At 34.2% G+C, this 12,785-nt stretch overlaps 1 long non-coding RNA gene across 1 annotated transcript; it reads right to left on the reverse strand.

Annotated features, from left to right (window-relative positions):
• LOC114390478 lies at positions 1-3,610 on the reverse strand. The gene is made up of 3 exons (XR_003661919.1): positions 2,186-3,610; positions 1,875-2,034; positions 1-545 (listed from the first exon to the last, which is right to left on the reverse strand). It is a non-coding gene; the product is annotated as an uncharacterized LOC114390478 (long non-coding RNA).
• Positions 3,611-12,785: the final 9,175 nt, after the last annotated feature.

A 12,785-nucleotide genomic window follows, 5' to 3' on the forward strand; every position in this document is an offset into this window, starting at 1 on the left:
TTGTCACAGAGACAGTGATTTTATTGCATGATTCTAAAACTAAAATCTATATAGTTAAAAAAAATGGAAAAGACTAATACACAAAAAGAATGACACTAAACCACAGTAGCTAATCTACAAATTTGGTATGTCTATCTATTTGGAGGATATACAAAAAAGGGTGACCGACTTAATAATTTCCCACCCCTTGAATAGAAAATCACATGCAAATAAAGTCGAAGACCTTACACCGAATTGGGAGATGTTGTTGAATGTGTAGAGGAATCCTCCTCTGGGCTTGATAAATCCAACGCGGTTTCAAGGTTGAGCAAAGGCTTTAGTCTTCTATGAACCTCGTCACTCAGAAAATTAATTTCTTCAAGAATCATGGATAAAGCAGACTTACAAGACTCCTCATCCCTGAACACCAATGTCCATCTTCCATCGACAAAAGCTTTTGTCTTTAATTTCCTGGGGTGGTTGAACTTGGCAGGATCCAGAACAGGTAAAGAAGATGGTCGGATCCGCAGATGTAACCATCTTGGGTGTTTATCATCAATCCTGGGCTAAAAAATGAAGACAAGATTATTGTGAAATTATATACTGAGTCATCAAAGTAAAAATAATTGTAAAATTCAATTTTTCCAATTCACTCTTTCATTCTTTGTCAAACTCTAAAACTAAATTCTAGAATTTGTTACCGCATGAATCAATCACACATGAAAACCAAAAATAAAAATAAAAACAATGTTATAAATATTTGAATTAATTAAATAAAATTATTATAATAAAAGTATTATTATAAATAGATCTATTAAACAACATAAATATTTTATTTTATTAAATAAATCTAGCTTAATCAATTAAATAAAATTATTATAAATATTTGAATTCTTACAAATAAAAAGATTCCTTATTTTATCCTTTATAAATTACAATCATGACAGGAGGAATATAAGGATTCCTTATTTTTTCTCCTTATCGTTTGTTGGACGTAGAAATTTCATGACCAACGCAAGCGTTTACTAGCTAATTAACCTTTACCCCTTCATTCATGCAAACAATATATATATATATAGTATCTCATTACAGTCACACAAATGCCACAAATTTCTTCACCAAAAGGAAAAGAAAAAGAAGGACTTTACTATTATGACGGCTAAAATAATATAAAATTCTTTAATACTGTGATACAACCTTTTTAATTTAATAAATTCAAAAAAAAATTACAGTAGCACTTCCTAAATTTTTATCAAATGACGCATAATCCTTTTTTGAATTTATTTCAAGTTTTGACTTACAGAATGACCATCCAAAAGGTAAAAAAGGCATTCTCAAAGGGTGCAGAAAGCAACTTGAAGGTGCAAGTCCGATGAAAACTATTATTTCGGCCTTTAATGGATTTTTATGTGCTTAACTTGAATTGGACTGTAATAGGATTTTAAATCAATCAATTCAAAACTCAATGTTTTTAAACTCTCATATCTTCAGCAGCTTGTTTCAAATGGCTCATATAAGCCCAAGAAAACTGTGCTACTTCCATCTTCTAGGAAACCAAAAACCTATTGATGCAGTTATTGAATAAAACAGAAAGCAACTAACAGATGGTGATGCATAGCTTAGAAAATAAGGATTGTCAGCAACATACTATCAGTAGATTACTTAATCCTAAATCGCTCAGTTCATATTTCACATACAAATTATTTATTACTGCACCCAATAAGAACCTAAAGTTGTCACATGCACGGAGATTCAACCAATTTTTTAATTCTTTCTTTCTTTCAAAATTCTATTTTTATTCAGTGAGGCCATCACAGGAATATCAATCTGAGCACATTAATCAGCCACACAAAACAACGCTCAACAAGACTTAACTGGAAGTAAGAAACACTAACCTTTTGCCTAAGCTCTCTTGCGCTTAAGTGGTTTGATATGTTCCATAATATAATTGATAACTTCTTTCAATGTAGCCTTCCTGTTATCCTTGAAGCTAGTTCCATAGCTCCACAACAGTATACCCACCGCTTGCATTGTATTCATTTATTTCTTTTAAGGCTGTAACAATGAAAACCATTTTCTTGGGACAATAAAGCATATAAATCAAACTTCCTTCATATGCAAACAGAAAATTACAAGCAACCACGCCAACTAACCAATTGAGGCAGAACTCCTTTATGAACACAAAGCATGTCAAGGTTGTACATACCTCTGCTTTATCATCAATTGTGACCACTTTAAATGGATGCCAAGTTGAATTCTTCACATTTTCCTGCCACAAAGAACAAAGCTCGACACCTTTGGTCCCAGCTTCTTCAAGAGGAAATCTTTTCTTGCAGTTATTCACAAAAACCTTACGATCAAGTTCTCCCATTCTCTTCAGCCCAATTTTAGTTCTAGGAGCATTCAGCATATCGTCTAACCCCTAAAACATAAAAAGAGTAGTCTCCACAATCTACTCACACAAAATAGAATTTCAAAATTCTTATTTCCATCAGAAAGGTGAAGAGAATCTTCATGCAAACATGCTTGGCATAATTAGACGCAGGAACAGAAGCAGTTGCTTTTTAGAGAGGTTATCTTCAAGAATCAATGAAGAGAAAAGTTAAGCCATGGAATCTAAGTGAATTTAAGTGACTTTAGCAATTGCAAAATGTTATTCTAGAAAATATGACAGTCCTAAACTCCTAATCTTAAATAGACTAGTAACCATTTTCCTTAGCCTTTAAGAAAAATAGACTAGTAACCATGTAATTTTAAGATAAAAAATTAACAAGAATGTTTTTCTCACAATTGATTGCATTCACAACAGAAAATCAATATGGTTTAGTTTTTGGGACCAATATGTTTTGTTTTCATCTAGATTATTTTGCAAGTGAATCGTACTGCATATATCATCCTCACCTCAGTAAATTCCTAGAGATTGTAAATTTGTAATCAAAATGCTCCTATGTTAAATTCCAAGATTTCATAAGTTTATTAACCACTTCAATAACTTTCTTGAGGAGATAATATTTCTCAAGAAGTAATATAAGTATTAGAAATTGAAGCTAATTCAGTTTTCATTAAGAGAACACCAAAATTGCAAGCAATTCTTAGCATCCTATACGTGGAATTTGAAACCAAACCATGGGTCCACAAATATTTAAATGTGCCAATATATAGTCATGATAATCATCAGTAACAACATTACCAATCTGATATCAATCAAAGAAAAATCAAATCCATTATAGATATATCGTAGCTAACAAAAAAAAACTAGGATGCAAAAATTATAGATATATTGTGCTTATTTTCTTGGGGGATATACTTATATGTATACATCCAGTACATTTTCCTTAACTTCTTTCTTAAGAGTGACCCATAGGTATATGTAGTACTTCAAAAAAAGAAGAAGAAGAAGAAAAAGTTCGTGGCTTTGTTCAATTACTTCGTTCAATTTCTATTCTCCTGCCATATGATGAGAACAGAGTGAGCTTTACTGTCATCAACTTTTACAAACCCCCGGTACAAGATGCAGTAAATTAACAAATATAATTAATAAAAATGAAAAATTTATCATAACAATAAATTTCTTTTATCCTTAATGTAAAACATAAGTTAGAATACACATTCTTTTCAATAGATTGGGGAAATTGAAAATCATGTACAACATATGTTATTTCATAAATGGAAATTAAATGTATATAGACAATTACTATTTACCATTTTCAGTGATGTAAATCAATGGATTATTGTACTTTTCCTTGGTATGTAATAAAAGGTCACAAATTCCTCTTGGAGTAACATATATCAAATCAGAAGCAATCTATGCATCAGAGACATATGTTGAGGAGTAATAGTTTAGGCCAATAAAATCAAATGAACCAATAAGTAGTTTGGTTTTCTCTGTAGTAAATTTTGGTAATCTTTTTCTCACTAGAGATCACATACTTTTTGGATAGTCTCCAGATGTTAATGGATCCATAGCAATCAGCCTCGTACTCCACATAGTGAGCCTGTGACTCTGGCACTCCACACGTGCCTTGTTTATGAGCACACGTGTGTCGGCCTTCAGCTCCGCGCATGCCAGCATAATGTGGTTGTCTAGATTCACTATCTTCCTCATTGACTTGCGAAAACGACACAAAATTAGGGTTTGATTTGAAACGATGTCATTTTTTATTTTTTTTTCTTCTTTGATTGCAAATGTTAATTGTTAGTATTCGTTAGCAGAGGATTTGAACCCCTGATCTCTCCCTCCTTGCCTTCTCCTTATAACTCATAGTTTTCTTGGTTAATCCCTAGTAATCGAAGGGGAAAGGGATCTGAAACGGAGGGAATTTAATTGAAAATAATAGTAGTACCTAGAGTCTTGGAGTTTGGCGGTGGATTTCTTCTCGACGCCGAGGACAACATTGTTGGTGCTGCGGACACCGACGGCGGCATTGCCCTTGCGGACGGCTTCGAGGGCATACTCAACCTGGAAGAGATAGCCGTCGGGGGAGAACACAGTGATTGCTCGGTCTTACCTAGCCATTGCGATTGTGATTTGTGTTTTTTTCTACTTATGAGTTTTGATTTGAAGCTTTCTCTCTCTTTTTTTCTCTAGTCAAGCTTTTTCTTTTTACGCTTCTGTGAAGAAAAGAGTAAAGACGAAGAAAACAAGCCTAGTGTTGGTGTTGGTGTGTTCTTTACTTGCAGTTGCTTAGGGAACAAGTAGAATAACGTCTTGGACTGGCCTTTTGGAGAGCTAATATTCTCACCCACAATTTCCATGATCTTTCTTTTAATGTTGTTCGTTGCCGCCGTCGTCGGGTGTATGTGAAAACCCTAGAGGAGCTAAAGAGTCGCGCGAAGAGGGAGAATAGAGAACGACAAGTAAAGAGCCACATTAAATATTAATAAAAAAAAAATTCTAAGATGGGTTTTGTATAAGGACGTCTTAAAATGGCACCAATCTAAGACGATCCTGCATAACCGTCTTAGAATGGTTGTATTTATTTACATCTTTGCCACCGTGTCACATTCTAAGACGGTCCCGCATAACCGTCTTAGAATGTGCGTCGTATAATATGCTTTTTTTAATAGTGTTTGCTTTGATTTATGTTCCTTTATGTGTCGTTAAAGTAACCGTCTTAGAATGTGCGTCGTATAATATGTTTTTTTTAGTAGTGTTTGCTTTGATTTATGTTCCTTTATGTGTCGTTAAAGGGCAGGCATTAGCCGATTTTTTGGCTGAGTGTGTAGAAATTGAGGATGTTATGGTTGAAATGAATAAAGATATCAATTTACAGCCTTGGGTCTCAATGTTTGATGGATCTAAGACAAGGGAATTTGTTGGTGTAGGAATCAAAGTTGCAGATCTCGAAGGAAAGGTGTACCGATTCGTGAATCAACTCGCTCCAAATTCGACCAATAATCAACCCGAATACGAAGTGTTGGTTATTGAATTAAGGGTGATGATTACCATGGGAGCACAATGTGTATATATCTTGGGAGATTCACAATTGGTGATTAGGAAATTGAAAAGAGTGTATAAATGCGAACATGAAGAATTGGTCAAAAGATTTTAATTGGCGAATAAATTACTATTAAAGTTTGTTGATGTGGTGATTATGCGTGTATCGAGAAATCAAAATGAAGAGGCAATGAATTAGCCCAAAGCGCTTTACGATATAAATTGTTGGATGAAAACACTCAATTGAAGGAATATCCTTTAGCCAATTGTCATGCGTTGGATGTCGATAAAGTAAATCAGTGGTAGAATGAGCTGATTTGGTATCTACAAGACCTTTCTCAAAAGGAAGATGTGAAATTAAAATAGAAGGCGTTGAAATACATGATGGGCGATGATGTTCTCTTTCGAAGATCTGTCAATGGTGTGTTGCTCAAATGTATTAATAAAGAAGATGCTTTAAAGGTGATAGGAGAAGTCCATGAGGGTACATGTGGAGCTCATCAATCTGGATACAATATGAAATGGACCATCAATCGATATGACAATTATTGGCCAACAATCATCAAAGATTATTTTCTGTATGCCAGAGGATGTGAGGAATATCAAAAGCATGGCAATATACAAAGAGTCCCTGTTGATGAGTTGAATTTGGTAGTTAAGCCATGGCCATTTAAAGGATGAGCTATGTGTTGGGAATAAATTTGTATGCCCACGATCCAAGTCATTATATAATCAATTCTAATTTTAATAATAAAATATTCTTTTATTTTCATTGTCATATTTCACTATTTGATTAAATGGTCCATTTGATAATGTCATTGATTAAAATTAAAGACTTGTTATTATAATAGAAATTATGATAATAAGAAACAAATTTGTTCTAATTTTAATCTAAAGCGCTCTTGATCATATGATTATTGTAAATAGGATATCAATAATCTGGATAGATTAATATATATGTGATAGTATTTATTGGATAAATATTAATAGATCTCATTTATTAATTTGCATATATAGATGAGTCACATGTTGATGTGATCATTGAACTGACTCAATTGAAATTTTTTAATGGTTAAAATTTACCATAAACTGTCAATAGAAAATTCTCAAGAAGAGGTATAATAGCTTTCTTTGACCTAAGATTGTCATAGTAATTCACAGGTTATTTATTGTATTTTGATTTCGGACACCTAATGTTTAGAGCACTTGTTGAATGGATATTGAATATGATTAAATACCTGTAGAAGTAATGATTAATCAAGAAGGAATTCATCAACTCTTGATAATGAGTTTGAGCTCTATGAATAAAATTATATCTTGGCCAGAAAAATTAAATGAAAGAAGAAATGAGTTTCTTAAGTCATTATGAGTTAACTCAAAAGGGTTTGACAATAATACCATACTCTAGAGTTAACCCAGAGCTGTAAAGATGGAAGAAATTATTACATTACTCTTCTAATGGTTCTTGAAAATAGAATGCTACTTCATGCTACCTGGACATTAAGGAGTATTGGTAGACGCCTACCTTGATTAGTATATTAATTTGATTAATATATTACCGACTTAGTATTGAACCTACGAGGTCACACACAAACGAGTGTTCTAATCTCTGTTAATGAAATTATTTTAATATTTGATGATTAATTAAATTAGAAAATTTAATATGATCAAATGATTAATTGATTTCAAAAAGGTGGAATATTATTATATTTTAGCTAGCACTGAAAATATAAATAATATGAAAGATTTGGTGAAAGAAGAGAAACAAACATGTATGATTTTGCATTTGAAATTTGAGTTGAAAAGGCGACTAGATACAAGTTTGACTTGGTCAATTATTATTTCAATTTTAATTGCTAAATGGTTAGCAATAAAAGGTAACAAGAAATAATATAACTTAAAAAAGATACTATCAATAATGATTTTGATTTGATAAGGAAATTTGGTATCCTTAGCGTGCTATAAATAGAGCCTTGGGTTGCACGTTGAAACAATCACAATATCACTTCTCTATTATTATTTTTTCACTTGTCAAAGTTGTTGACTAATAGAGATCAGTCTCGGTATGGAATGGATACACGCAGAGTCTTCACACTATTGAAGAATTTTTATGCTTCAACAGCTCATCAATAAATACATTTTTAATATGTCATCTGTTTATAATATAATTTAAATACAAAATAGACCATTTTATTCTGCAATGTGTGTTTTTAAACACCTTTTCTTCTTACACTATGGACATGATTGGAAAAATCCATCCTTCGTCATCAAAAAGGCATTTGTTCATTTTGGTGCAACTGACTACTTTACCAAATGGGTCAAGGATGGACCTATATATGGTGAACGTTACTCAAGAGGACATGATTCATTTTATTCAGTATCAAATAATATGCCAACTTGGTATTCCCCAAACGAACACTATAGATCAAGGAAGTGAAGGAATGATGTTACAGGGGAAAAGGTTGTGGCATTGATGCAATAGTTTGGAATTAAACTAATTCATTCAACACTTTATTATGCACAGGCCAATGATCAAGTTGAAGCAACCAATAAAATCTTGATCAATATGATTAAGAAAAATGATGAACAGAAACCTCATAAATGGCATGAAGCTTTGTCAAATGTTTTGTGGGCTTGGTGAAATACAAGATGTAGAGCTAGTGGTTTTACACCTTTTCGGTTAAAATATGGTCATGATGTCATTTTTCCATTAGAGATAAATATTAAATCATTAAGAGTTGTGAAATAGTTTTTTTTGGATGGTGACCGATATAACGAAGCTTTGTTAGCTGAATTGGATTTGGTGAGCGAAGACAAACTCATGGCCTTAGAAAATATTTGTCTAAATAAGGCCAGAGTTGAGAAAGTTTACCGTCTGCATGTTCGGCCTAAGTAATTTTTAGAAGGAGCCTTGGTTTGGAAAGCCATTTTGCCTATAGGTTCTCATGACATACAATTAGGCAATTGGTCGCCAAATTGGGAAGGGTCGATCATAGTTAGTAAGGTGTTAGAAAATGGTTCGTCTCGGATAATGGAAATTGATGGAAAAGAGTTGAACACAAGTATTAATGAAAAGTACGTAAAATATTATTATCCATCCATACAGGCCGAAACATAAAAGATCAAGAAATAAAATTGTTTGAAGTGGCCACAAGACAACCACTATGGCTACTGAATAATCAAAATAAAAGAAGGTCGATATAAATCAATAATTGGAAGCGGAGGCAGTATCATTAGTTGCCATGGAGTCTAGAACAACAGAGGAAGTATTTGGAACAATAGAGGAAGTATCTAGAACAATTGTCGATGAAGTGGTTCCAGCATTCCACGACTTTAGGTCTTTGGTCAGTCCCTTTTCACCAAGCCTCAGATTGATCTCCAATGCTTCCTTCTTATGAAGTAGCAGATTAATTTCATCATCAACATTAGTCATCTGCTCTTAGAGATGGACATGCTTATTGGCTTAGGCGTTGAGCTTGTCTTTAATGATATGGACCCGAGGATTGATCTTTGCATATTCCTTCTAAATTTGTTCGAGGGTAGCGGCCAATTCAACAACCTTTTGATTTAGCCGAGTTTGCTTATCTTTTTGCCTAGTCCTCTTTGCATTCATCTTTTTGAAGGCAACAAAATATTCAGTTTTCTGGTTCTGGAGGTCTCTGAGATGTTTTAGATCAAAGGAAGCCAAACTATGCTTGTGTTTCTGCTTAGCAAGATGGAAAGATACTTCCATTAATTTCCTAGCTATAATAAAAAACATTGCCTTTTGAGAGGCCAATAGGTTTAGGGAATGAGAGATTTTTAGTAGAGACATGTCGAGAGCTTTAACCCCATCCTCGACAATTAGGATATCTTGCTTTAAGGCTTGTTTGATTCGATCCCAATGAGCTTGAATTGGTGAAGTTTCAATCGATAAGGAAGGAATGGCAGGAGTAAACTATCGTTTTCCCAAGCTTCCTCCTTATGTTCAAACATGGCCTCTCACGATTCCCAATTATACTTCTTGGTATGATAAGGTTTTGACAGAAAAAGCTGATGATTGGAAACATTGAGGGATTTATGAGATGATTTCTTTTTCTCTTAAAGAAATTACCACTAATTGATCGTTGTTGTTTGCATTTATGAGGTTTTGTTCGACTGGCATTAATGGATTCGTCTTTCCTTTTGGCATGATAAGTCCAACCTTTTGGGATGTGCAATGAATGCTTGCCAAAATGTTGGTGGTGTTGGTAGTCCTTTTTAGTTCCTTTAATTCTGGATTACCAGGTATGTTCTTGAGTTCATGGCTTTTACTATGGAATCGATTGAGGCTGCAAAAGAAAGCTTACCTATGTCATTTTCTAAATCATACCTCTTTTGTCCGTAAGACCACATTCGAGTTCATTCAAGATCTCTTAAATACTTGAAGTCAATCTATTTTTAGTTTTGCTCCGCCTTTGCCTAACTTTCTAACCAAACGATGGGTCATTATGAACACCCAAAGGCCCAACACAACTTCTGATCACTGCAAAGAAACTCAAGGAAGCTTTCTTTCAGCAAGGAACCTCTTTATGGTATCAAGCCCTATTCCAAAATCAATAAACCTATTGTCGAGGCTTATACACTACAATGCTTTGCTCTTCAGTTTCTCCTTTATCAAAACATCCCTATGTCCTTTGGTACCATCACCACAATTGATTTGTGACCTACTTAAGATGATGTTGAATTGGCCACTCAAGCTGTCGAAACAAGGAAGTTGTTAAGAAATTATCAAGTTGGACCTTTTTCGAGAGCTCTAGGGGAAACTATTGCCTAAAGTAATTGGTGGCCTTCAGTTCAGCAAAAAATGTTCCCCAAAACTCCTGAGGAATATCTAACTCAATTGAATTAGCCCATACCAATGCAGTTGCCTCAACCAAAGCCCACATTGGCAACTCCTCACATCAATCAGCTAACTAAATTGACGCCTTCCACTCCTTTAGGTATGATTTGAATCCCTTGGTCATTTTGTATTTGTCTTTTACTTTCTCTTCTCACCAAATTATATTTACCAAATAAGAAAAGAAAATCAAAGAAATCAATTGACATGGATGATCTCTCTAACACCCTTGTTATTGTGTCCACAGAAAGAAAAACAAGGTCCTTGGCTAGTCAATCTACTTTATCACAAACTACTAAGGTTAGAACGTTTAGTTTAGTCAGTTTCCTTTCTGATGTTATCAACATATATTCATTGATATTTCTTCTACATAAAAGGAAGAAGTTCCACCTCTTTCCAAACCGAAATGAAGAAAGATGATCACTTCTGATGGTGAAGAAGTTGAGGCTAAAGAGGTATTTCTCTAGGTTTCCTTGTTGGTTATATCTTTAATTTAACATTTTGCACTTTCTCCCTTTTGATTTTAGAAGAACATTGAAATTGAACCAGTCGAACCAGAAGTTGTGGTAAAGAAGGAAAAGGATGACGATTTTATGCACAATCCCCTTTTTTCTAATTTTGAAGCCGTTGGGGAATCAATGACCTTTATCAAAATGCTTGCTTCAATGGATCCATCCTTGCAAATTCCTCAACAGCCTCAAGCAATGGTGACTCCTTCTCATTCATCTCTACCAACAATATTTGATGAATAAGTGGTTCAATACTTCATGGCAAAAGGCTGGACCCAATATGCCAAAAGGAAAGACGAACCCATTAATACTAGTCAACCAAAACCTCATAAATGCAAACAACAACGATCCATCAGGGGTAATTTCTTTCAAAGAATAAGAAATCGTCTCATAAATCCCTCAATGTTTCCAATCATTAGCTTTTTATGCTAAAACCTTATCATACCAAGAAGTACAATTAGGAATCGTGTGAGGCCACGTTTGTACATAAGGAGGAAGCTTAGTCAAACGATAGTCTTCGACTTGGATCGGGAAAGGGGTTTCGGTGGATACAAGGAAGTTGTTGAGAAAGTTGTTACCCTCGACTAAAGAAAAGGTGGAGGGTTGAAGAGTAAAGATCCCATTCGATTTGAGAACAAAGCCCAGGGTCAAGTCATCATATAGTCGATCGAGATAATCAAGGTCTTCCAAGTTGATTGTGTTAATGTGATCCTCATGATCCATTGCAGCATTAGAAGTAATTACTTCAAAATTGATGTCGACAAATGCTAGGATGAAGAGAAACGAGAGGTTCAAGAAAAAGGATTTCTATGATAGTCAGATGAAGGTGAATTGATAGGGAATGAGCATAATTTAAGGAGTCAAAGAGAAACCAAATGATTGAAACAAATAAGAGAATCACGATCTCGGTGGAAGGATAAAGAGAGTTTCAAAATTAAAAGTTGTTAAGTCTGGATGGTCCATTGTCATAACTAGATGATCCATCCTTGCCCATAATTTTGATGATTACAAAAGTATAAATTTTTGATAAACTAATGAGTTGTTCTTAAATGAACATGACCTACTATATATTAGCACACTTGGTATTATTTTTTATTCTAATGCTCTAATTAGTAAAGGGCCCAATCACAAGTGGAAATTGTTTTATTAAAGAGTAATATCCAGCGTCCAACACATTGTTAGTGTCAACTTATTGTGAAAACCACTGTCCATACATAGTGTTGTTCTTATTCACGTCCAATGAACATAATCACTCACACAATCTATTTCACATCAAGTATATGTGACATCCAATGTTGTACTGAAATAAGTGTTAGCTATATAGGAAAGCACACAAAAATTATTTTTCACAAAGTCATTGGATGATACACAACAATGCCTAATTAGTTCATCGTTTGCAAAACAAAGTTATTTATTTGTATTCGAGCTTTAATTATTTATCCACTCTATTGAGTGATTTGAATTTGTGTATTCAATCAAACATTATTTGTTTGTGAAAACCAAGAGTGACTTAATGTTAAACAATACTTGGGTGTCTTAGATTTAGGGGGAGTCTAAGGGTGTGCCACTAGTGGCCTAGAGAATACTATTGTAGCTAGGAGTAGGAGACAAGTGATGCAATCCTACCCCACAAGGGCATTGGATAGAAGACTCCAAGCAGATTGGGCCAGAGATCCAAGGGAAGGCCCTAGGATTCTCATGATCCTTAGGGTAGATTTTGAGCCCATGGGCTAAGTATGAGCCCGCTTATCTTTGTAAATATTAGAATAGGTTTTTCCTTCGTTTGGGCCTTATATTTTGGCCATTCTAGTATTATAGGGTTTTTGCCTTGTATTTTGAGGTATTTTGAGTAGTCTTTGTAGTAGGGAATTTTTTGTATTTTCATGTATTTTGTTATGGGGGTGAGCTTAGCTATTATAGGGGGTGTGTAGCTAAGCTCTAGCTTCTCATCTCAAGGAGGTGAGCTTAACTATTAGAGATGTGTGTGTAGCTAAGCTCTAGC

This window comes from Glycine soja, chromosome 16, assembly GCF_004193775.1.
Source record: "Glycine soja cultivar W05 chromosome 16, ASM419377v2, whole genome shotgun sequence".
Classification (NCBI taxonomy): Eukaryota; Viridiplantae; Streptophyta; class Magnoliopsida; order Fabales; family Fabaceae; genus Glycine; species Glycine soja.